Source organism: Ambystoma mexicanum, chromosome 2p (assembly GCF_040938575.1).
Source record: "Ambystoma mexicanum isolate Mex_15411 chromosome 2p, UKY_AmexF1_1, whole genome shotgun sequence".
Classification (NCBI taxonomy): Eukaryota; Metazoa; Chordata; class Amphibia; order Caudata; family Ambystomatidae; genus Ambystoma; species Ambystoma mexicanum.
This window is the reverse complement of record NC_090923.1, coordinates 164,107,119-164,120,733: the sequence shown is the minus strand read 5'-3', so window position 1 is coordinate 164,120,733 and position 13,615 is coordinate 164,107,119. Positions and strand designations below refer to the sequence as shown.

The following is a 13,615-nucleotide window of genomic DNA, read 5'->3' as shown; positions in this document are numbered from 1 at the left end:
ATGTCCCAGGACTTCCTTCCTTCCCCAAGGGAGCAGCTTCCTTATAATTCAACAGTTATGTGTTCTTATAAAATGTTGATGCTCAAGATGTGGAGATCGATTTCGCTGAAGCTCCTGTAGCACTGGGGGCCCTATGTATTTGACTCTTTGCTAGAGGTTTTCTTCAGACCCTATTTATTGTAGTCTGAGTAGGCCTTTGATATATGCTGGACCGGGCTCCCGGACTTCTCTTTGCCCACCTACTAATAGCTGTGTTTGAACAACGAGGGCCAAGTTGCCAGGAGGAGAAGGAGTGAGGTGGACAAGTAGTTGGGTAAGAAAGTCCTTGGTTTGAATAAGGGAAAATGCATACAGTGTTTTAAATATGTCAGCTCTTTTAAAAGCTGGTCTCAAGCAGGTAGCTCAAAAGCCTGCAAGAGTTCAGCGGCTGCTTGTGAGCAGCTATCATGCACATGATTTAAGCACCAGCACACAGTGCAGACTTTCTTTATTGATTACCAATGACGGATTGCAAGGAATAACCGTCTTCCAAGAATCCTCACTATGTTCATCATTAACTGATTCAAAGGATAAAAGGGACTGCAAAGTCAGCACAGAGGATCTGCAGGTGCAACAGAAAAAAAATGTGAGGGGGAAAAGTAGGGGTTATAGGTAGAATGGATGTAGAGTGCAAGCAAGAATTAGTTCAGACTCAAGGGGTGTTAGGCAAAGTTTGAATGCAGTATCCTCTGGGAACACTACAAACAACTATGATTACAGGTATAGGCAACCCAACCTTTGGTGTAAGCTTGTACTACACAGTTTTGGGAGCGTGTGGAGCAGCCAGCCTTATCTCAAGAGGGGAAATGTGAGTAGTAGTGGAGTAACACAAAGATTCAGTTACAGGTATTCAAATAAACTCTTACACTCAAGGTTTCTTGCATAAAAATTATTAATTTATTTATCAGTCAGTTATAAAGCCTTCTTCAGAAGGAAGCAATAGAAAAGTAACACACAAATACACTTCAATACTGTACACTCTGGGAGTTTCTGAATCAGAAAAGACCCTTTTGGGATGGCCCACAGACACAACCTACACCCACAGGTGACTTCAATAACTAGGGTGCTGGGGACATTAAAATCTTACTGTTGGCATTCAGAACACTCTTAAAAGTTGGTAAAAGGCAAAGGTTATTAGAACACAAGAGATCACAATTATTCTTAAGCAGGGCAAATACGTTCAGATCCTCAGGCTAAGCCAAAGTCAATAGGCAAAAAGTCTTGTATAGGATGAAGTACTTATGGTAAGTACATGGAAAAGACTCTGCACAAGTTCTTAGGAGCCTTTGATGAAAAGAAGAAGCAAATGTAGGGCCACAAGCTGATTAGACTTGTGATTTGTGGAAGTTACAAGCACTTCTATAGCAAGAGGTAAGTTCTCTTAGACTTGTTTTACAGTAGGTTAGCAATGAAGAAAAAGATGTAGCTGAGGACTTCTGTTCCTGTGCAGCTCTGAAGATCTCACTGTTACTGGGCCTCAGCCATGGGGACAAGAGGGAGGACGTCGGGGGACTCCTGCAATGCACTGGGACGGTCAAAACTAGCAACCGGCAAACTTCACTTTCAGTGGCTGTTTCGTGTTTCAGCTCCTCGCGTCTCCCTCAAATAGCAACACCACGGTTCCTGGCTGTTGAGGTGGACTGTCCTGGCTTCTGGGGTCCCGCACTCTTTTGAGGGGGCTCAGGCTTGGTCAGTCCTGCTTCTTGGGAGTTTGGAGGATCTTCCAAAAGCTCAAGGCCAGCTTAAAAGCAAGGCACACAATCTGGTGTTCCTCTCCCTGGTTATAAGGTTTCCAGCAGCAACTCTAATTGAAATTCAACCAGCTCCGAGATGGATGTCCAGGTGGCTTACTTTGGAGTTGATTGGTCGCACCAACTCTAAGGGAGAAGTCGTCCTTGCAGGGGCTTCTCTGTCGATGCGAACTTGGCGTTTCGGCACTGCAGCAGGTCTTCCCCGGGCAAACCAATGGTTCAGGAGTAGCAGCAGGCGTCCTCTTCAAGCTCTTCTTCGGTTCCTTCGTCCAGTCATCGACTCTGCCTTCCAAGCCAAAAGACTCTCCTTTATTCAGTTCTCTCCCATTCATTCCATCCTAGCTGTCACTCACCCAGCAGGGTGGCTGTCCTTGCCGGACAGTCAGCCAGCCAATCACCACAGAGTGTGCATTTGGGACTCCTAGGAGACTAAGCACAGGGAGGTTTGGGCACCTCTCTCACTTGCTGCCTACCCCAGACACTCTGGAGCCCGCCAAAGGCGAAAGAACAAAGAGACCAAACCTGGTTTCACGTGCAGAGAAAATCTCTAGAAGGACCTTTCCACAAAGAACTAGCAAAAAAAGAAGACCGGGGTCCTTTTGTCAAAGATGGTTCTGCGCCATTTTGAAAAAGATGGCTCCGGCGGTTGATTTACCAGAGCCGCAAACGCAGCCCGCGGTAAAGACATACCATGGTAGTTCAAATGAAACCACTGCCACCAGCCATTCAGTGAGGTAAGGGTAACATAGAAATGTTACATGAGGATCTAGACACAGGGGATACTAAGTAACCCCTCCAGCACTCTATTGGAAGATAGGGTGTGCTGGATCTAGAAAGTTACAATGCTAAGTAAAGTCAATTTCACTTTACTGCTCTGGGAAACAGTTTATCACAGAGAAAGGTATTTAACCCTTGGGGAAATCTGAAAGACTTCCCTCAGCCACTGCACTGAAGGTGCTGTGTGACACAATGTAAAAGATGATGCCTATGGACTTTGTCAGACTCCATAACCAAAAGAAACACAGAGATAAAATTCACATTAAAATACATGAGAGAGTGGGAAAAAGGGTCACACTCTCTCCAGGTTAAAAAAATCAAGTCCTCAAAATCCAGACAAGTTGCTGGGGGTCTCTAAGGGTGAGGGAATTAGAACATTTCAGAGAATTCTCTCTAACAAGGTCATGCCCAAATGAGATGCAAAAAGCACCAATTTTGGAGGTAGATGAGTGTTGAGATTAATTTTCAGAATTGGCCCTGTGGACACATTGAGAGGCCTCCTTATACTGGTGAACAGGTAAAGCCAATAATGACTAGTCAAACTATCTGGGTAGTGCATCTGAGCAGCAAAGCTTATGCTTAGGAGAGCGTGGGAGAGGTAAAGGGTTCAATTAAGCATACACAAAGCACTTTAAACACAAGTTAGGCAGAATGTATACAAATATAGTTATATTCATTTAGGACTTCAGACAGCTCTTATCAATTAAGACCACAGGCTGCTTTGGCTACAGATCCCAAACATTTTATTTTTAAACGCAGTAAGATCAGCAATAGAAAACTGAAGCATAGCATATGAAGAAATGATTAGGTAAGTATTAAACCATAATTAGAAGCCAGTACACTTCCCTTGCTAGTGCTGTGAAAAACCTGGAGGTGTCTCCCTAGCTAGTCCCTGGGGATCTGTTATCCAGGTGGCCAGGATACAGCCATTGCTATTGGATCAAGTTATTGGGGGTGGACCAGTGAGTGAGGATCACCTGGATGGGGGGTCTTTGGGGAGTGGGAGACTGACGGGTGAGATGCGGTATCCCCCTTCTCTCAACACCTTTTCCCTATCCTACCATGTAGGATATTCTAAAACACTGCCCTACCCCTTTTCCGACACCAACATTTACCTGACATATCCCAATACAAGGGTCCGTAAAAGTCAGGCAATTGACCAGAATCGCACACATCTGACAGCCCTTTCCCCTCCCCACAGGGATAAAAGGTGGAGCATGAGAGCACAGGTCGAGCAAAGCAGACCGCATGATGTGAGGTCTAACTCAGCACAGCAGTTCAAGAGGAGAAAGACTGCGCATATCGAGAAGGTGATAGGGAGAGAAGCGAACTTGCCCTTTCTGACTAAGGCCTGAGAAACCTCTGCAGAAGGAATCATAAGACCGCAAACAATAGCCAGCATGTATTGCAGTAGATGTCAACGGTACAAAAGACCCTCCTCCACGGATTACCAAGCTGGGGAGAGACGCTTGTCTCTGTGGTACCAACCTTGACTCCAAGAAGAAAGACAGCCAAGCCGTACAGCATAGCCGGTGAGTCGAGAGGAGATTTGATACGAAACCGAGCTGTGTTGAACGAAAAGTAGCAAAGGGCTAATTTGAACTGTAAAAGGCTTAAAGAGCTATTGATAGAAAAGGGGGAAGACCGGCAACAGAGGAGTCCGGCACACCGTGGTGCTCACGTAGGAAACTCTGCGATTACCCGATGGTAGAAACTACCACAACCAGAAGGCCTTGGGAAAAGGCGAAAGAAGGTCAAAGTGGTCATACAGGGGTCCTGTAAAATCCTCTGTACACTCGAAAGTCTCTGACCGACAGATGATTGTGAAAATAAGGGAAATAAACCTGCTTGGTGAAATTAGTGCATAAACAGTGTGTCGCAAAAGTTAGCAAGAGTGAAGCCGGCGAAGGGATGCTAACAAGACGGGACGAAGCCTGCAGTCCCATGAACAGCATGTCGACAGGAGTGAGTCTGATCGAGGGAGGTCTACAGTGAATTGTTTGAAAAGACAAAGACTCATCAATGCAAGTAGTATTGTAAGACCAGGGGAAGTGGATGGTCACCCTTGGCATTAGGATCTGAGCCCGTCGGAGGGAGATCCAGGGGGTGGAAAGTCATCACCTCAACGTTCATTGGGAAGGAGACTTTTAGTTTGTTTGTTTTGTTGAATACATCACGCCCTCAAAGGCTAGAGACTTTTATTGAAAAGAGACTTAACCATCGAAGAACCTGATAATGGGAATGGAACTGTCGGCTCGTGCTGGGAAAGCTTAGACGTGTACTGTGCTCAGGAGAACCACTTTGTCCTTTGCTCACAACGTGGGAAACGTAGCCCCCTGGCAATCACATCCTGACTTCTTATTTGTGAACACTTTTTTCTATTTTGCGAATCCTATCTCACACACTTTCTCTAATTAGATGTAAGGATTTGGCAATCGTTTTCTTTTAGGCCTTTTTACTTTGACGAGACGCCACAAGGATTGCCTTATTTTTCATTTGATGGTCGAAGCTTACTCCCATCTTAGATTTAGGTTAGGCGTTTTTCCACCCTGCATTTACAGTTTAATAAACACCCTTGAACTGTGATCACTTGTGTCTGTATTTACTGTTCCCACCATGAGTTCCTTACAGTGCTCATTGGAGTCACACGTCCCACTAACACATTTTGCATGAGGCTAGGCATCTTTAAAGTAGTATGAGCAAGTTTTGGCAAAGTCAACAGGCAGTAACTGTATTAAAAGACGAATCATGAAAGGAAAGTTCTTATGAGACCCTCTCCCAATCCCACCACATTAGGGGAAAGACATGGGGAGTATCCTTGATCAGAACTCCACTGATCTGTCAGGAAATAACTATCCGCTGCTACCGGCCTGTATTGGACACATCATGCAATTAATCACAAACTTTCAAAATACAAAGTTAAAGAGACACAAATTATACCTACTATAGCTCACCATAAGGTGGTGCTTGCAATGTAAAATAAATGGCAACTGTCATGTGCCTCCAAGGCAGATGACCATAGCAAGGAATGTATGGTTAAAGATGTATTGTATAAAAATACAAAACAGGCCTTGGTTTCAAACAGCACACCTCTAATGTTATAACAGCTTATTTCAGAAAAATTAAAGAACATCACAATGCTATATTATTGATTTGTAAAGTCAAACACATTTAATAGAAAAAGTATTAGCAGAGCTCCGGTTGGTCTGCTATTTTTCATGGAGATCAAAATGATGCACTAGTGTCGGAGATCAGAATGTTGAGCCAGCACGTGCTTCGAGCCTTGCTCTTCTTCAGGGCTCTAATGCATTGATCTCATCACTAATATAATGATCCAATTTGTGACAATTGGTATGCAATTACTGTCTACAATCTTGACTTAATTGATAACCATGAAATCAATCAGGAATTGCATGCAATGGTTCGTACCCATCACAGAAAAAATTAAGCATTAACCATGCATTAGTACAAATTAAATTACATAATATCAAAACATTGAGGGTTCAATGAATTCCAGTAAATCATAAAATAATAACAAAGAGAAATGAGTGCCAAGAGCATCAGCGTGGAACACAAAATTCAAACCAGTTCCCATTTAAGCGAATGAAATGACAAAAATAAATACACAAACGCGGACAAAATCATGAAGAGATTCATCATTAGTTGTTAATAAATCAAATAAAAAACATCTAGAAAATGTATGATAGATAACAGCCTTTCATTTGTGAATATCCTTTTGTATATAACTGTGAATCTAGGAGAGCACCACATAGTATTAAAACCTTCTGTTAATCCAACACCGAGTCACTCCATTATAAACCATGTGATCCCCTCTACCTATATCTTAGCATGTGGATGAACGTGTCCCTTCTGCCTGAATAATGACCGGTAAGTAGGCGGTTGCTCTGAATCCATCTAATTGCATATGATAGTACATCTTATTATGCGTGTTACCTGTGTAATGAGTAACTATTTGCTCTCTTGAATGTTCATAATAGTATTCTTTTTTAAATCCGTTTATTGATTTGTTTTCCATATTCACGCCATATCACATGCAAGTATTTCACAACATTAAAAAAAACTCAAAGTAACAAACAGTAGCATAGATCATCTTGCATCTCAGCAAAAAAAAAAGAAAAGAAAAAGGATTTGTACGGTTAACTCATTGTGGGGGTACAGGCGCCCTACCACAATCCACAGGCAGCACAGTTCTTCTTTTGGTTACTGACCCTTTCCCCAGGGTTGTATTGCCTCCCTTACAATTGAGCTCTTACACTCCCAGTTTTCCACGCACCCCTCCACCATTATTTCTCGATGGGTTGCGTGTTTCTCCCTTAGCCATGTCTCCCTAAGGTGACTCTGCCTCTTCTCGTTGCTCTACATAAGTCAGCAGGGTCCCCCATATATCCTTAGGTCTGCTTCCGGGAGTGATGCAGAATACCACATTTCTCTCTCTTCACAGCTCGCCATACAGTTTAACCATTGGGTGTGACTGAGGGTTGGTGCCTTTAGCCATGGCCTGGCCATCAGTGCTCAGGCTTCTACCGTGCCATCCCCAATAAGTGGTATTCCCACCCCCGGGAAGATTACAAGCAGCAATGCCATGGGTGTATGTGGTACATCCTCCCCCAACCTATCATGCATACCATCCATTATACTTTGCCCCAGATCATGCACTTTATTACAATGCCATGCCAGGTGCAAAAAGTCTGCATTTTGTCATCAACATAAACAACAATCAGTGCTCCTACCGGGATAGCATTTTTGTAGCCGAACAGGTGCAGTTATTTGTAGTGCATTAATCTATAGCGGCTGTTAAATGATATCTCTCTAGACTGCAATCACGACTGGTGTCACCAGTGATCGGTCCATGCTACCTCCAGCGTAGTGTCCCATTTTTGTTCTAGCCTTGTCTTCTTCCTCCACCCTTACTGCCTTGACCGTCTTATATAAACAAATAAATAAACAAAAACAAACATACAAGGAGACCAGTCTGTTGCATCTTGGCAGTGCTATGATAATTTGTGCAACCTTTGAGGTCTCCAGTTCTCCCAGCATACATTGCCAGCGTGAGTCCAAGTCTATAGCATAAAAGAGTGGTAATCCACCATCTCGTAGCTGTCCCAGGGCTATAAACCTACCATCCACAAATATATCTCCCAGCATGAGCACCCCAGTGCTTAAAAGTGTTGGCAGAAGATTGTTTCATGGGTCACTGTAATCCCCAGTGTTCTATATATTGCAAAGCCTGGGGTGTACAGCCTTTCCTCCCCTTTAATCGTCCCAGGCCCAGCACGTGGTATCTACAGGTTGGACTTCTTTGCAAGGTTTCTGGCGTGTCCCCCACAGAACTGCTCACAATTCATCCGGTGAGTTGTGGCCGTTTCTATGCCCACATGGGGCAGGTCAGAAACTGATGCCCACTACCACACTACATATTGCACATGCGCCGCTTTATAATAAAGAAATATGGCCGGGTCAACCAGCTCCCCCCTCTCATAGGGTTTAGTGATCGTGTTATGAGCTATCCTGGGCTGCTAGTCTGCCCTTGCTAGTATTATCATGGTTCGAACCCGCACACAGAACTTTTCCAGGGATACTACGGGAACCTTGTTGAATATATATAGTAACTTAGGGACAAACACCATCTTGGCCAGAGCCATGTGAGAGTGTAGGTGAATCCATAAAAACACTTTCTGTTCTAACTGGTCTAATACCTTCACATAATTTTCAGTATACAGTGTACCCACGTCTGTGGTAACCTGCACTCCCAGATATCCGATTCCCATCGGGCACCATTTAAACACTGGCGTAGTAACAAACTAGTTGCTGCCTGTGTTATTGGTGGTATCTCAGCCTTTCCCCAATTTATTTTCAGGCCAGACATGTGCCTGAATCACTGTACATCTTGAACTATAGGCGGAAGGTTACTCCCAGGCTTCCTTAACATAGAACAGCATATCATCGGCGTATAGAGAGATGACACTTAGCTGAGAATACACCTTGATGCCCCTGTGTTGTTCCTGGATGTAGCAGGCCAGTGGCTCGATCGCCACGGCAAACAGGAGTTTCTCATTTGCTAAGTGTGCAAGTGATTCACACTTATGCATCCTCTCAATTGTATCTATCCAGTCATCCTGATACACAATATACTTTACATAACCAGGTAGATCACATAGATCTTCATCTTTCAAACCCAGTTTACCCAACATGGCTTTACAGTAGTGAACCAATTGCCCAACAGTAGCATTCTGAGATTGCTCTATTAGAATTGCCATATCCTCTTATAAGGACTGATCTGGTGGATTGCGAAATTTAGCATAACAACATAATAATTTCCAAGTAACCCTGGCCACTAGCGATTTAAGACCCAACTCTAATCTGAATAATACACTGGATGTACAATTCGGTAATCTCAAGGTTCGCCTCCATATCATACCTTCCCATACCGGGAGCTTCTACAAAATCCAAGGCTGCATTGTTTCGATGCTGTATAGCAATTTTTGCACACTTTTACCCTCCTAGAACACATCAAAGCAGAACTTGGGGAAACTTCCGAAATGTATTGTTAATTTTCACCAACTGAGATGTCCAAGCATTCACTTTGCTTTTAAAATATTCCCACAAACAATGCGTAGTGGGTATACTCAAAACAGGAAGTCTAAGTAAATCAAATTGTCTACTTGAGCCAATTGCACATTATTGACTATTCAATTCGCTTTTCTTACGGAATGACGTGCAGTCATCTCCAAAATCTTGGTTTTCTTTGGATTAATCTGCAGACCATTCTTACGGCATATGATGAAAAGGCATGAATTACTCTTTGGAGACCTAGACGAGTGCAGTCTAACAATAGATAATCAACTGCATAAGACAGCCAACCTCTCTACTTTGTAGAAATGATGGGAGCCATCTTGGTATCAACGCTATGGTTTCATATATTATTGTCTTTATACGCCTTATACGTATTCCCAGATCCTCAATCTCAACTATCTCTTTGTGTTTCCTATATATAACTTATATAGTGTTTCCTATATAGAACGTGTTACATATATAGATGATTCAATAAATCAGAAACACAAAAGTAGATCTATAGTTGATAAAACCATGAATGTGAATCAATGTGTTGTTCTAGATTCTGTACGGACTGATTTTATTGAATGAGTAATTGCATATGTTGGACATTCCACATTTATAGAAACATTCTGGTTTATGTAACCACTCCTCACGAATATATTTGCATGTGGGATATAAAAAGCTAGGGCTGAGCATGTTTCATGGGTTCTTTGCTTTAGTAAAAGCTACTTCATGTTTGCTCTTTATGCAACTCTTTTAAAAGATTTATTTTTTATTCATTTTCACAGCTTGAGAAAATCATAAACAAGTCAACCCCATCCCTCTCCATTACCCCAGGAGGTTGCATGTTTAAATTCACACAATTTGCTTTGAAAGCTGTCACATAATTTCCAAAATCCGAATTTTATGAGGGAACAATTGGAGCATATAATCACTGTGGAGATAACTCAACACGTCCTCCCAATTGCGTCTAAATGAGTAGCCCACTCCAGCGCTATAAAGTTCCATACTTTCTGAAGCCAGTCTAAGTTGGTAGGCCCTTGTTTTTGTTTCCATTTTTGGGCCAATATTAGCCAAGCTGCTTTAAGTAGAAGCATAAAGTATGTTTCTGTTTTTTGGAAAGCATTTTCTGTTTTGGATCCCACAGCCCACATAGCCAAATCCCTATATCCATAAAGCCATTGTTCCGAAATATCGTATCAATTTGTTCCTGGATCCCTTCCCAAAATAGCATTATTGCTGGGCAGTCCTACCATATGTGTCTCCAGACTCCACAACCCCTCCAATACAAGGTTGACTTAGTCGGGTACATTAGATGCAAACCTTCCATTGTAATGCCATTGGAACATTATTTTGTACCACATTTCCCTTGTTTGAATGGAGCGGGCACGTATGGGGATAGCTTTCCAAAAATGTTCCCAATGTTCCCTAGATGTAATGCTGTCAAGAGGAATTTCCCATTTCTTAATATATTTCCATTTTAGTATTGTTGTACCCTCATTATAAGTTTGATATTAATTTCCTCTACGCATGGGTGGTAATGTACTTTTCGAAGGGGGTCAATTGTCGCGTAGCCACCTCTTTTATCTGAGGTTAGTCAACTAGTGTTGCATTCGATTATAGCGGAGCCTATCTTCCATCGCCCAGCCCCAATCGCTTTTGCAATCTTCAAATGTTCTCAAAATGTGTCCCTGAAACATGTCTTCTGTTTTCAATCACCCTGCTTCTTTCCAAGTTCGGAAGGCTACGGATTACATCCCAGCAGGGTTCTGGAATAGCAGGAGAAACGTAGAGGGGGATTGTGAAAGTACGCCACCTTTGATTACGGTGTCCCACACCTCAGTCACTAGCCCCACGGTTTTACTCATCTGTACATCGGGGGTCTGTGATCCCGTTTTAACCAAAGTAATCCTGAGAGGAGTGTACGAGCAACTGCCCTATCTTGCAAAGCCCATATCTTTCGCCCCTCACCCGCAAACCATTCCTTAATGACCCGCAGCTGTGCCGCTTCATAAGATCTATAAAAATGCGAGAGTCCCAGACTGCCTCGGTCTCTCCGTTTTCACCTTAGTTAGCTGTTGCGGATAGTTTGCCCCCATACAGTTGTTCTAACATCTTTGTGAGGACTACTTCCAAGTATGTTACACCCTTCTCTGCCAAGGACAGTTGAGCTGGGATCCGCAGACGTTCCACTATTTCAGGGTTGGCTGGCAGTTTCAGGATTTCTGATTTTGACCTATTGATTTTTAGCCCAGATACCACACCAAATTTGTCCAGCTCGGTTATCGATGCTGGCAAAGATGTTTCAGGCTCTGTAATCACTAGAAGCATGTCGTCTGCAAATGCCATTGTCTTGTGTTCCATCCCAGCCATGTCAATGCCTCTAATCTGTTCCTAATCTCGAAGCCTGGCCAGCAGGGGTTCCAAATAAAAGGGTGTACAACAGAAGGGACAAAGGGCATCCCTGCTTGGTACCCAGTTTTATTGTTAAGCTATTTATCGCTATTCTGATCTGCAGGGATTGGTCATTAGCTCGCACCATCTAAAGAAACCCCATGCCAAACCCCATATGTTCCATAGACTTGAACAGGAAGGGACATTCAAACACCTTCTCAGCGTTGAACGATACCAAAAGGGCTCGGGTGTGTGTTGCCGTTTTTCCCAGCAAGTGACATACCCGGCGGATATTCTCATGTGTCTGTCTTTTGAAATGAATCCTGACTGATCAGTGGTTTAGGTAAAAGATCAGACAGTCTGGTAGCTAGAATTTTGGTATATATTTTGGCCTCAGCGTTAATCAGCGCTATAGGTCTATATGAGCTCGGGGAAAGCGGATCTTTACCCGTTTCAGGGAATACAACTAGTTTTGCTGAGTCCGTGATCAAGCCCTTTGTTCAGAATGAGTTGAATAGTTTAGTAAGGCCTGGCGCCAGGGCACCACAATACTGTTTATAAAAACTTGTGGGGTATCCATCAGGTCCAGGGGCTTTGTTTTGTGGTAGAGCCTATCACCTCTTGCTCCTGTATTTCCTCCTCTAGCTTGACCCTCTCTTCGTATTTAATGCTTGGTAAACTGACTTTGTTTTGGTATGCCTCTTGATTATCATTTACAGGGTGGTCCCGAGGTATATAACGCTATAAAGTAGTCGCTAAACACCCCAAGGATTCCTTCGTTGGTAGTCTCATAGCCTCCTGCACTGCCTTTTAGTTTCAGTTTTGTACGGGACTGGATCTTACCTTTTAATTGTCTGATTTATTGGCTTTTACACAGTAATGTTGTTTTGTAAATAATAACGGCTTTTCGGCATATTTTGTACGGTGCGTTTCTAACTGGCCTTGCACATGTTTGAGAGCTCTGTGGAGAGGTCTAGAGGGGCCATTTGCCATCTCTGCCATGATCTCTTGTTTTTTCGCTTCTAATTTCTCCTCCCATATTCGCTGCTGCCTGTCCCGATTCACCTTCATAGCTATTAAATGTCCCCTCAATACCACTTTGAAGGCATCCCACGCCAAGCCCGGGGCCATATCTTGAGTTTCATTTTCTGAAAAATAAGTGTCGATTTTGTCCTGCATCGAGGTGGCTAGAATCGGATCGTGCATGAAATCTAAGGGAAATTGCCACTTCAATACTCCCTCAGGTGCCCCCCTACAGTCATCTGCATTGTTAGTGGGGCAAGATCCAAAAGGGAAATGGCACCCAGTTCTACACCCTTCCCACTATACGGTTTGAGATCCGCATGTAATCGATCCTTTACATTGATAAGTGAACGTGGAAATAATATGTGAAACCCTTGGCCTTGGCCTTTATGCAACTCTTAAGTTCTTTGTCCAGACATAATATACTTCAATGTCTGTTAAGTATTCTATAAACGTCTTTGTTGTGTGCTGAAAATCTTGTGATAAGAAGAGAGCCCACATCCAAGCCCACGTCTCTGCGGCATCTAACACGGCCAAACTCTTTAAAATCGTCTCTGCGGCATCTAACACGGCCAAACTCTTTAAAATCTGCAAGGAGCATGCCAATCCTGCAGTAGTCTCTACCTCTCCTGTCCCCTCCCAGGTCCTCTGCACGGCCCTGGCTTCTCATTTAATCTCTAAAACCCAAGACATCCTGTCCACCCTCTCGTCCTCTCCTCCTCCTCCCTCTACTCTCTTCTCTACCTCTGGCCCCCCCTTGTGGCCACCTCTCCTCCCACTTTCTCTTCCTTTTCTCTGTTCTACCCTGATGAAGTTTCTAGACAAGTCTGATCTATGAAAGTCTCGTCAAAACAGGTTCTTCCCTGTTCTTCCAAAACCATCAAGGAGCACATTGACACTCTCGCTCCTGTCCTGGCTGACTTCTGCAACCACTCCTTTGCCACTAGAGCCTTCCCCGCCCCCCTGAAGCACTCTCTTGTGACCCTCTTCTTAAGAAAACCTCAGCCGACCGCTCCTGCCCGGCTACCTATCGCCCGATCTCCATCACTCCTTTC

The 13,615-nt window shown here is 43.5% G+C and overlaps 1 protein-coding gene across 4 annotated transcripts in view; it reads right to left on the bottom strand.

The window, feature by feature from the left end:
- The window catches only part of NR2C2 (nuclear receptor subfamily 2 group C member 2), an 818,284-nt gene that overhangs the window by 614,494 nt on the left and 190,175 nt on the right, over positions 1–13,615 (bottom strand). The gene's annotated exons all lie outside the window — the stretch shown is intronic.